Source organism: Delphinus delphis, chromosome 13 (assembly GCF_949987515.2).
Source record: "Delphinus delphis chromosome 13, mDelDel1.2, whole genome shotgun sequence".
Taxonomy (NCBI): Eukaryota; Metazoa; Chordata; class Mammalia; order Artiodactyla; family Delphinidae; genus Delphinus; species Delphinus delphis.
The window spans coordinates 53,981,495-53,993,553 of record NC_082695.1 but is presented as its reverse complement, the minus strand read 5'-3'; positions in this window follow the sequence as shown (position 1 = coordinate 53,993,553).

Genomic DNA, 12,059 nt, shown 5'->3' with positions numbered 1-12,059 from the left:
TTGTTACTCCTCCTTTTTCATTTCTAATTTTATTGATTTGAGTCTTCTCCCATTTTTTGTTGATGAGTCTGGCTAATGATTTATCAATTTTGTTTATCTTCTCAAAGAACCAGCTTTTAATTTTATTGATCTTTTCTGTTGTTTCCTTCATTTCTTTCTATTTATTTCTGATCTGATTTATTTCCTTCTGCTAATTTTGTTTTTGTTGTTGTTTTCATTCTCTAGTTGCCTTAGGTGTAAGTTTAGGTTGTTTATTTGAGACACTTCTCATTTCTTGAGGGAAGATTGTATTGCTGTAACCTTCCCTCTTAGATCAGCTTTTGCTGAACCTCATAGGTTTTGGGTCATCATGTTTTCTTTGTCATTTGATTCTAGGTATTTTTTGATTTCCTCTTTGATTTCTTCAGTAAGCTCTTGGTTATTTTGTAGTGTATTGTTTAGCCTCTATGTGTTTGGGTTTTTTTACAGATTTTTTCCTGTAATTGATATCTACTCTCATAGTGTTGTGTTCAGAAAAGATACTTGATACCATTTCCGAATTCTTAAAATTAACAAGGCTTAAGTTGTGACCCAAGATATGATCTATCCTGGAGGATGTTCCATGGGCACTTGAGAAGAAAATGTATTTTGTTGTTTTTGGATGGAATGTCCTATAAATATTAATTAAGTCCATGTTGTTTAATATATCATTTAAAGCTTGTGTTTCCTTATTTATTTTCATTTTGGATGATTTGCCCATTGGTGAAAGTGGGGTTTTAAAGTCCCCTACTATGATTGTTTTACTGTCAATTTCCCCTTTTATGGCTGCTGGCATTTGCCTTATGTTTTGAGGTGCTCCTATGTGGGGTACATAAATATTTACAATTGTTATATCTTCCTCTTCGTATGATCCCTTGGTCATTATGTAGTGCCCTTCTTTGTCTTTTGTAAAAGTCTTTATTTTAAAGTCTATTTTGTCTGATATGGCAATTTCTACTACAGCTTGCTTTTGATTTCCATTTGCATGGAATGTCTTTTTCCATCCCCTCACTTTCAGTCTGTATGTGTCCCTAGGTCTGAAGTTTGTCTCTTGTAGGCAGCATATGTACAGGTCTTGTTTCTGTATTCATTCAGCCAGTTTACGTCTTTTGGTGAGAGCATTTAATCCATTTACAATTAAGGTAGTCAACAATATGTATGTTTCTATTACCATTTTCTTAATTGTTTTGTGTTTGTTATTGTAGGTCTTTTCCTTCTCTTGTGTTTCTTCCTAGAGAAGTTTCTTTAGCATTTGTTATAAAGCTGCTTTTGTGGTGCTGAATTCTCTTAGTGTTTGCTTGCTTGTAAATTTTTAATTTATCTGTCAAATCTGAATGAAATCCTTGCTGAGTAGAGTAATAATTGTTGTATGTTTTTCCCTTTCATCACTTTAAATATGTCCTGCTATGCCCTTCTGGCTTGAAGAGTTTCTGCTGAAAAATCAGCTGTTAACCTTAAGGGGATTCCATTGTATATTATTTGTTTTTTTTTTTTTTCCTTTGCTCTTTTTAATTTTTTTTTGTATTTATTTTTTTGTAGTTTCATTAATATGTGTCTTGGCATGTTTCTCCTTGGACGTATCCTGTATGGGACTCTCTGTGCTTCCTGGACTTGAATGACTATTTCCTTTTCATGTTAGGGAAGTTTCCAACTATAGTCTCCTCAAATATTTTCTCATTCCCTTTCCTTTTCTCTTCTTCTTCTGAGACCGCTATAATTTGACTGTTGGTGCTTTTAATGTTGTCCCAGAGGTCACTGAGACTGTCCTCAATTCTTCTCATTTATTTTTCTTTATTCTGCTCTGTGGTAGTTATTTCCACTATTTTAACTTCCTGGTCACTTATCCATTCTTCTGTCTCTGTTATTCTACTATTGTTTCCTTCTAGAGAATTTTTATTTTATTTATTATGCTGTTCATCATTGTTTGCTCTTTAGTTCTTCTAAGGCCTTGTTAAACGTTTCTTTTATTTACTCCATTCTATTTCCAAGATTTTGGATCACTTTTACTATCATTACTCTGAATTCTTTTTCAGGTGGACTGCTTATTTCCTCTTCATTTGTTTGGTCTGAAGAGTTTTTCTCTGCTCCTTCATCTCCTGTGTGTTTCTCTGTCTTCTCATTTTGCTTAACTTCCTGTTTTGTGGGTCTCCTTTTCATAGGCTTCAGGTTTATAGTTCCTGTTGTTTCTGGTGTCTGCCCCCAGTGGTTAAGTTTGGTTCGGTGGGTTGTGTTGGCTTCCTGGTGGAGGGGACTGGTGCCTATGTTGTGGTGGATGAGGCTGGAGCCTATCTTTCTGGTGGGCAGGACTGTGTCCAGTGGTGTGTTTTGGGGTGTCTTTGACCTCATTATTATTTTAGGCATCCTCTCTGCTAATGGGTGGGGTTGTGTTCCTGTCTTGCTAGTTGTTTGGCATAGGGTGTCCAGCAGTGTAGCTTGCTGGTCGTTGATTGGAGCTGGGTCTAGGGTTGAGGTTGAAATCTCTGGGAGAGTTTTCACCATTTGATATTGCATGGAGTTGGAAGGTCTCTGGTGGACCAATGTCCTGAACTTGGCTCTCCCACCTCCAAGGCACAGGCCTGACACCCAGCCAGAACACCAAGACCCTGTCAGCCAAATGGCTTAGAAGAAAAGGGGTAAATAAATAAATAAATAAAATAAAACAAAAGTTATTAAAATAAAGAATATTTTTAACTATTAAAATAAAATTAAAAGGTAATAAATGAAAGAAAGAAAGAAGAGAGAAATCAAGCCAGAAAACAAATACACCAATGATAACAAGTACTAAAATCTATACTAAAAGTAAAAGAAAAACAAAAAAAAAAAGGACAGACAGAACCCTAGGGCAAATGGTAAAAGCAGGGGAGGAAAGGGGGAAGATGGCAGAAGAGTAAAACGTGGAGGTAACCTTCCTACCCACAGATACATCAGAAATACATCTACACGTGGAACAAGTCCTACAGAACACCCAGTGAATGCTGGAAGAAGACCTCAGACCACCCAAAAGGCAAGAAACTCCCCACATACCTAGGTAGGGCAAACGAGAAAAGAATAAACAGAAACAAAAGAATAGGGACAGGGCCTGCAATAGTGGGAGGGAGCTGTGAAGGAGGAAAGGTTTCCACACACTAGGAAGCCCCTTCGTGGGCGGAGACTGCAGGTGGCAGAGGGGGGATTGTTCAGAGTCACGGAGGAGAGCACAGCAACAAGGGTACAGAAGGCAAAGCAGAGAGATTCCCACACAGAGGATCGGTGCTGACCGGCACTCACCAGCCCAAGAGGCTTGTTTGCTCACCCACCGGGGCAGGCGGGGGCTTGGAGCTGAGGCTTGAGCTTCAGTCGGATCACAGGGAGAGGACTGGCAGCGTGAACACAGCCTAAAGGGGTTAGTGCACCACAGTTAGCCGAGAGGGAGTCCGGGGAAAAGTCTGCAACTGCCAAAGAGGCAAGGGACATTCTCTCCCCTCTTTGTTTCCTGGTGCACGAGGAGAGGGGATTAAGAACACTGCATAAAGGAGCTTTGGAGATGGGCACGAGCCATGGTTAACAGCGCAAACCCCAGAGACGTGTATGAGATGTTAAGGCTGCTGCTGCCACCACCAAGAAGCCTGGTGTGAGCACAGGTCACTATCCACACCTCCCTTCCAGGGAGCCTGTGCAGCTCATCACTGCCAGGGTTCCAGGATTCAGGGACAGCTTCCCCAGGAGGACTCATGACGCGCCTCAGGGTGGTGTAAATTCCCACCAGCTTCTGCTACCGCAGGCTCGCCCTGTACTCCATGACCCTCCCTCCCCCTGGCCTGAGTGAGCCAGAACTCCTGAATCAGTTGCTCCTTTAGCCCTGTCCTCTCTGAGCGAAGAACAGATGCCCTCCAGTGACATATACACAGAGGCAGGGCCAAATCCAAAGCTGAGCACCACAGGGAGCTGTGCAAAAAAAGAAGAGAAAGGGAAATTTCCCCCAACAGCCTCACAAGCAGTGGATTAAATCTCCACAGTCAACTTGATGTACCCTGCATCAGTGGAATACCTGAATAGACAATGAATCATCCCAAATTGAGGAGGTGGACTTTGAGAGCAAGATTTATTATTTATTCCCCTTTTCCTCTTTTTGTGAGTGTGTATGCTTCTGTGTGAGGTTTTGTCTGTATATCTTTGCTTTCACCATTTGTCCCAGGGTTCTGTCCATCTGTTTTTTGGTTGTTGTTGTTACTTTAAAAAAAAATCTTAATAATTATTTTTTATTTTAATAACTTTATGTTACTTTATTTTATTTTATCCTCTTTCTTTCTTTCTTTCTACTTTTTCTCCCTTTTATTCTGAGCTGTGTGGATGAAAGGTTCTTGGTGCTGCAGACAGGAGTCAGTGCTGTGCCTCTTACGTGAGAGAGCCAACTTCAGGACACTGGTCCACAAGACACCTCCCAGCTCCATGTAATATCAAACAGTGAAAATCTCCCAGATAGCTCCATCCCAACACCAATAACCAGCTTCACTCAATGACCAGCAAGCTACAGTGCTGGACACCCTATGCCAAACAACTAGCAAGACAGGAACACAACCTCACCCATTAGCAGAGAGGCTGCCTCAAATCATAATAAGGCCACAGACTCCCAAGAACACACCACCAGACATGGACTTGCCCACCAGAAAGACAGTATACAGCCTCATCCACCAGAACACAGGCACCAGTCCCCTCCACAAGGAAGTGTACAAAACCCAATGAACCAAGTTTAGCCATTGGAGACACACACCAAAAACAATGGGAACTATGAACCTGCAGCCTGCAAAAAGGAGACCCCAAACACAGTAAGGTAAGCAAAATGAAAAGACAGAAAAACACACAGCAGATGAAGAAGTAAGATAAAAACCCACCAGACCTAATGAATGAAGAGGAAATAGGCAGTCTACCTGAAAAAGAATTCAGAATAATGATAGTAAATATGATCCAAATTGTTGGAAATAGAATAGAGAAAATGCAAGAAACATTTAACAAGGAACTAGAAGAACTAAAGAGGAAACAAGCAATGATGAACAACACAACAAATGAAATTAAAAATACTCTAGAAGGGATCAATAGCAGAATAACTGGGGCAGAGGAACAGATAAGTGACCTGGAAGATAAAATAGTGGAAATAAATTCTGCAGAGTAGAATAAAGAAAAAAGAATGAAAAGAATGGAGGACATTCTCAGAGATTTCTGGGACAGCATTAAGCACACCAACACTCCAATTATAGGGGTCCCAGAAGAAGAAGAGAAAAGGAAAGGGACTGAGAAAATATTTGAAGAGATTATAGTTGAAAACTTCCCTAATATGGGAAAGGAAATAGTTAATCAAGTCCAGGAAGCACAGAGAGTCCCATGCAGGATAAATCCAAGGAGAAGAATGCCAAGGCACATATAAATCAAACAGTCAAAAATTAAATACAAAGAAAACATATTAAAAGCAGCAAGGGAAAAACAACAAATAACACACAAGGGAATCCCCATAAGGTTAACAGCTGACCTTTCAGCAGAAACTCTGCAAGCCAGAAAGGAGTGGCAGGACATATTTAAAGTGATGAAGGAGAAAAGACTACAAGCAAGATTACTCTACCCAGCAAGGATCTCATTCAGATTTGATGGAGAAATTAAAAACCTTTACAGACAAGCAAAAGCTGAGAGAGTTCAGCACCACCAAACCAGCTTTACAACAAATGCTAAAGAAACTTCTCTAGGCAAGAAACACAACAGAAGAAAAATACCTCCAATAATGAACCCAAAACAATTTAGAAAATGGGAATAGGAACATACATATCGATAATTACCTTAAATGAAAATGGATTAAATGTTACCACCAAAAGACACAGACTGGCTGCATAGAAACAAAAACAAGAACCGTATATATGCTGCCTACAAGAGGCCCACTTCAGACCTAGGGACACATACAGACTGAAAGTAAGGGAATGGAAAAAAGTTATTCCATGCAAATGGGAACCAAAAGAAATCTGGAAGAGCAATTCTCATATCAGACAAAATAGACATTAAAATAAAGACTATTACAAGAGATAAAGAAGGACACTACATAATGATCAAGGGATCGATCCAAGAAGAAGATATAACAATTTTAAATATTTATGCACCCAACATAGGAGCACCTCAATACATAAGGCAAATACTAACAGCCATAAAAGGGGAAATTGACAGTAACACATAGTAGGAGGCTTTAACACGCCACTTTCACCCATGGACAGATCATCCAAAATGAAAATAAATAAGGAAACAGAAGCTTTAAATGATACATTAAACAAGATGGACTTAATTGATATTTATAGGACATTCCATCCAAAAACAACAGAATGCACATTTTTTTTTTTTCAAGTGCTCATGGAACATTCTCCAGGATAGATCATATCTTGGGTCACAAATCAAGCCTTTGTAAATTTAAGAAAATTGAAATTTTATCAAGTATTTTTTCCGACCACAATGCTATGAGACTAGATAGCAATTACAGGATAACATCTGTAAAAAATACGAACACATGGAGGCTAAACAATACACTGTTTAATAACGGAGTGATCACTAAATAAATCAAAGAGGAAATCAAAAAATACCTAGAAACAAATGACAATGGAGACACATTGATGCAAAAAATATGGGATGGAGCAAAAGCAGTTGTAAGAGGGAAGTTTATAGCAATACAATCCTACCTTAAGAGACAGGAAACATCTCGAAGAAACAGCCGAAGCGTGCACCTAAAGCAATTAGAGAAAGAAGAACAAAGAAACCCTGAAGTTAGCAGAAGGAAAGAAATCATAAAGATCAGATCAGGAATAAATGAAAAAAATGAAGGAAATGATAGCAAAGATCAATAAAACTAAAAGCTGGTCCTTTGAGAAGATAAACAAAATTGATAAACCATTAGCCAGACCCATCAAGAAAAAAAGGGAGAAGACTCAAAACAACACAATTAGAAATGATAAAGAGGAAGTAACAACTGACACTGCAGAAATACAAAAGATCACGAGAGATTACTACAAGCAACTCTATGCCAATAAAATGGACAACCTGGAAGAAATGAACAAATTATTAGAAATGCACAATCTGCCAAGACTGAATCAGGAAGAAAGAGAAAATATGAACAGACCAATCAAAAGCACTGAAATTGAAACTGTGATTAAAAATCTTGCAACAAACAAAAGCCCAGGACCAAGTGGTTTCACAGGTGAATTCTATCAAACATTTAGAAAAGAGCTAACACCTATCCTTCTCAAAATCTTCCAAAATATAGTAGAGGGAGGAACACACCCAAACTCATTCTACGAGGCCACCATCACCCTGATTCCAAAACCAGACAAGGATGTCACAAAGAAAGAAAGCTATAGAACAATATCACTGATAAACATAGATGCAAAAATCCTCAACAAAATACTAGCAAACAGAATCAAACAGCACATTAAAAGGATCATACACCATGATCAAGTGGGGTTCATTCCAGGAAGGAAAGGATTCTACAATATATGCAAATTAGTCAACGTGATACACCATATTAACAATTTGAAGGAGAAAAACCATATGATCATCTCAATAGATACAGAGAAAGATTTCGACAAAATTCAACACCCATTTATGATAAAAACCCTCCAGAAAGTAGGCATAGAGGGAACTTTCTTCAACATAATAAAGGCCATATATGACAAACCACAGCCAACATCGTCCTCAATGTTGAAAAACTGAAAGCATTTCCACTAAGATCAGGAAAAAGACAAGGTTGCCCACTCTCACCACTCTTATTCACCATACTTTTGGAAGTTTCAGTCATAGCAATCAGAGAAGAAAAGGAATTAAAAGGAATCCAAATGGGAAAAGAAGAAGTAAAGCTGTCACTGTTTGCAGATGACATGGTCCTATATAGAGAGAATCCTAAAGATGCTACCAGAAAACTACTAGATATAATCAATGAATTTAGTAATGTAGCAGGATATAAAATTAATACACATAAATCTCTGGCATTCCTATACACTAACGATAAAAAATCTGAAAGAGAAATCAAGAAATCACTCCCATTTACCACTGCAACAAAAAGAATAAAATATCTAGGAATAAACCTACCTAAGAAGACAAAATACCTGTATGCAGAAAATTATAAGACACTGATGAAAGAAATTAAAGATGATACAAAGAGATGGAGAGATATACCATGTTCTTGGATTGGAAGAATCAACATTGTGAAAATGACTCTACTACCCAAAGCAATCTACAGATTCAATGCAATCCCTATCAAACTACCACTGGCCTTTTTCACAGAACTGGAACAAAAAAATTCACAATTTGTATGGAAACACAAAAGACTGCAAATAACAAAAGCAATCTTGAGAACAAATAACAGAGCTGGAGGAATCAGGCTCCCTGACTTCAGACTATACTACAAAGCTACAGTAATCAAGACGGTATGGTACTGACACAAAAACAGAAATATAGATCAATGGAACAGGATAGAAAGCCCAGAGATAAACCCACGCACATACGGTCACCTTATTTTTGATAAATGAGGCAGGAATATACAGTGGAGAAAGGACAGCCTCTTCAATAAATGGGGCTTGAAAAACTGGACAGGTACATGTAAAAGTATGAGATTAGAACATTCCCTAACACCATACACAAAAATAAACTCAAAATGGATTAAAGACCTAAATGTAAGGCCAGAAACTATCAAACTCTAGAGCAAAACATAGGCAGAACACTCTATGACATAAATCACAGCAAGATCCTTTTTGACCCACCTCCTAGAGAAACGGAAATAAAAACAAAAATAAACAAATGGGACCTAATGAAACTTAAAACTTTTGCACAGCAAATGAAACCATAAACAAGACCAAAAGAAAACCCTCAGAATGGGAGAAAATATTTGCAAATGAAGCAACTGACAGAGGATTAATCTCCAACATTTACAAGCAGCTCATGCAGCTCAATGACAAAAAAACAAAAGACCCAATCCAAAATTGGGCAGAAGACCTAAATAGACATTTCTCCAAAGAAGACATAAAGATTGCCAACAAACACATGAAAGAATGCTCAACATCATTAATCACTGGAGAAATGCAAATCAAAACTACTATGAGATACCGTCTTACACCAGTCAGAATGGCCATCATCTAGAAACAATAAATGCTAGAGAGGGTGTGGAGAAAAGGGAACACTCTTGCACTGCTGGTGGGAATGTAAATTGATACAACCACTATGGAGAGCAGTATGGAGGTTCCTTAAAAAACAACAAATAGAATTACCATACGACCCAGCAATCCCAGTACTGTTCAAAAAGAGTCATGTACCAAATTGTTCATTACAGCTCTATTTACAATAGCCAGGGGATGGAAGCAACCTAAGTGTCTATCAACAGATGAATGGATAAAGAAGATGTGGCACTTATATACAATGGAATATTACTCAGCCATAAAAGAAATGAAATTGAGTTATTCGTAGTGAGGTGGATGGACCTAGAGTCTGTCATACAGAGTGAAGTATTTCAGAAAGAGAAAGACAAATACCTTATGCTAAAACATATATACGGAATCTAAGAAAAAAAAAATGTCATGAAGAACCGAGGGGTAAGACGGGAATAAAGACACAGACCTACTAGAGAATGGACTTGAGGATATGGGGAGGGGGAAGGGTAAGCTATGAGAAATTAGAGAGTGTCATGGACATATATACACTACCAAACGTAAAATAGATAGCTAGTGGGAAGCAGCTGCATAGCACTGGGAGATCAGCTCTGTGCTTTGTGACCACCTAGAAGGGTGGGATAGGGAGGGTGGGAGGGAGGGAGATGCAAGAGGGAAGAGATATTGGAACATATGTATATGTTTAACTGATTCATTTTGTTATAAAGCAGAAACTCACACACCATTGTAAAGCAATTATACTCCAATAAAGATATATAAAAAAATGGTAAAAGCAAAGCTGTACAGACACAGTCACACAAAGAAGCATACACATTCACACTTACAAAAAGTGAAAAAGGAAAAAAAATACATGTTAAGAAAAAAGGAAGAGAGCAACCAAATCTATAAACAAATCTATCAATGATAATAAGCTCTAAACACTAAAATAAAATAAACATAAACCCCGAAACATATTAGATCCAGAAAGCAAACCTCATGTCTACAGTTGCTTCTAAGGTTCACCACCTCAATTTTGGGATTATTCACTGCCTCTTCAGGTATTCCAGATATGCAGTGTACATCATGTTGATTGTGGAGATTGAATCCGCTCCTCCTGAGGCTGCCGGGAGAAATTTCCCTTTCTCTTCTTTGTTCGCACAGCTCCTGGGTTCAGCTTTGGATTTGGCCCTGCCTCTGCGTGTAGGTCACCTGAGGGTGTCTGTTCCCACCCAGACAGGACAGGGTTAAAGTAGCAACTGATCAGGGGCTCTGGCTCACTCAGGCTGTGGGAAGTAGGGGTACGGAATGTGGAGCAAGCCTGTGGCGGCAGAGGCCATCATGACATTGCACCAGATTGAGGTGCACTGTGTGTTCTCCCAGCGAAGTTGTCCCTGGATTATGGGACACTGGCAGTGGCAGGCTGCACAGGCTCCCAGGAGGGGAGGTGCTGATAGTGACCTGTGCTTGCACACAGGCTTCTTGGTGGCTGTATCAGCAGCCTTAGTGTTTCATGCCCGTCCCTGTTGTCCGTGCTGATAGCCACGGCTCACACCTGTCTCTAGAGCTTGTTTAGGTGGTGCTCTGAATCCCCTCTCCTTGTGCATCCCAAAACAATGGTCTCTTGCCTCTTAGGCAGTTCCAGACTTTTTCGCAGACTCCCTCCCGGCTAGCTGTGGCTCACTAGCCCCCTTCAGGCTGTGTTCACGCAGCCAACCTCAGTCCTCTCCCTTTGATCTGACCTCCGAAACTGGAGCCTCAGCTCCCAGCCCCCACTCGCCCTGGCAGGTGAGCAGACAAGCCTCCCAGGCTGGTGGGCGCTGGTCAACACTGATCCTCTCTGTGGGAATCTCTCTGCTTAGCCCTCTGCATCCCTATTGCAGTGCTCTCCTCTGTGGCTCTGAAGCTTCCCCCTCACCCACCCACCATCTCCACCAGTGAAGGGGTTTCCTAGTGTGTGGAAACTTTTCCTCCTTCACAGTTCCCTCTCAGAGGTGCAGGTCCTGTCCCTTTTCTTTTGCCTCTGTTTTTTCTTTTTTCTTTTGCCCTACCCAGGTATGTGGGGAGGTTTTGCCTTTTGGGAAGTCTGAGGCCTTCTGCCAGCATTCAGTATGTGTTATCTAGGAGTTGCTCCACATATTGATGTATTTTTGATGTATTTGTGGGGAGGAAGGTGATCTCCACATCTTACTCTCCGCCATCTTGAAGATCTCTCCTAAGTTTTTCAAATAATAATCATATGGTAGGAAGATGTGTGCTATAGAAATTGTTCATATGTAGTATAATGAGAGACTAGAGAGCACCAAGTTTATGTTTGATTTACACAGAAAGATGGACAGCACAGAAGATAATTCAAGAAGATAAGGTGTTTGAGCTTCATCTTGTGGAATTGAGGACCGGGAAGAACATTCAAATAGAAGGAATGGTATATGATGAATTTCAGAAGAAAGAAATGGTCCAACATTTGAAGCCATTAAATTAGTCCACATGTGGAACAAGAGTGTGACTTCATTGCTGGGTGTGAGTGACAGCGTGTTGAACAGAGTGGCATCATGACAGGATTGTGGTTTGGGAACAATGGAGGACGGGGAGTACAGCTGAAGTAAATTCCATGGAGGAGAAAAGCATCTGTGTTTTGACTGTGGGGGCGAGTGCGATGGTTCTGAGGCAGCAATACTGAGGACCTTGTCCCAAGAATGGAAAGAGGGAGCATGTGGTTAGAAGATTTGCAAAACAAAATGATTTAATTGCTTTCTGATTTTTTGTGTCTTTTTGAATACTTAGTCATGGGGCAGAAACTTTTCTTCAGACTCTAAAGGTTCAAAGCACAAGTCGAATATAATTTGGGGAGTGTGGTATTTCAATTGATTTTATACTTCAGCCACATAATTTCCCACAACATAA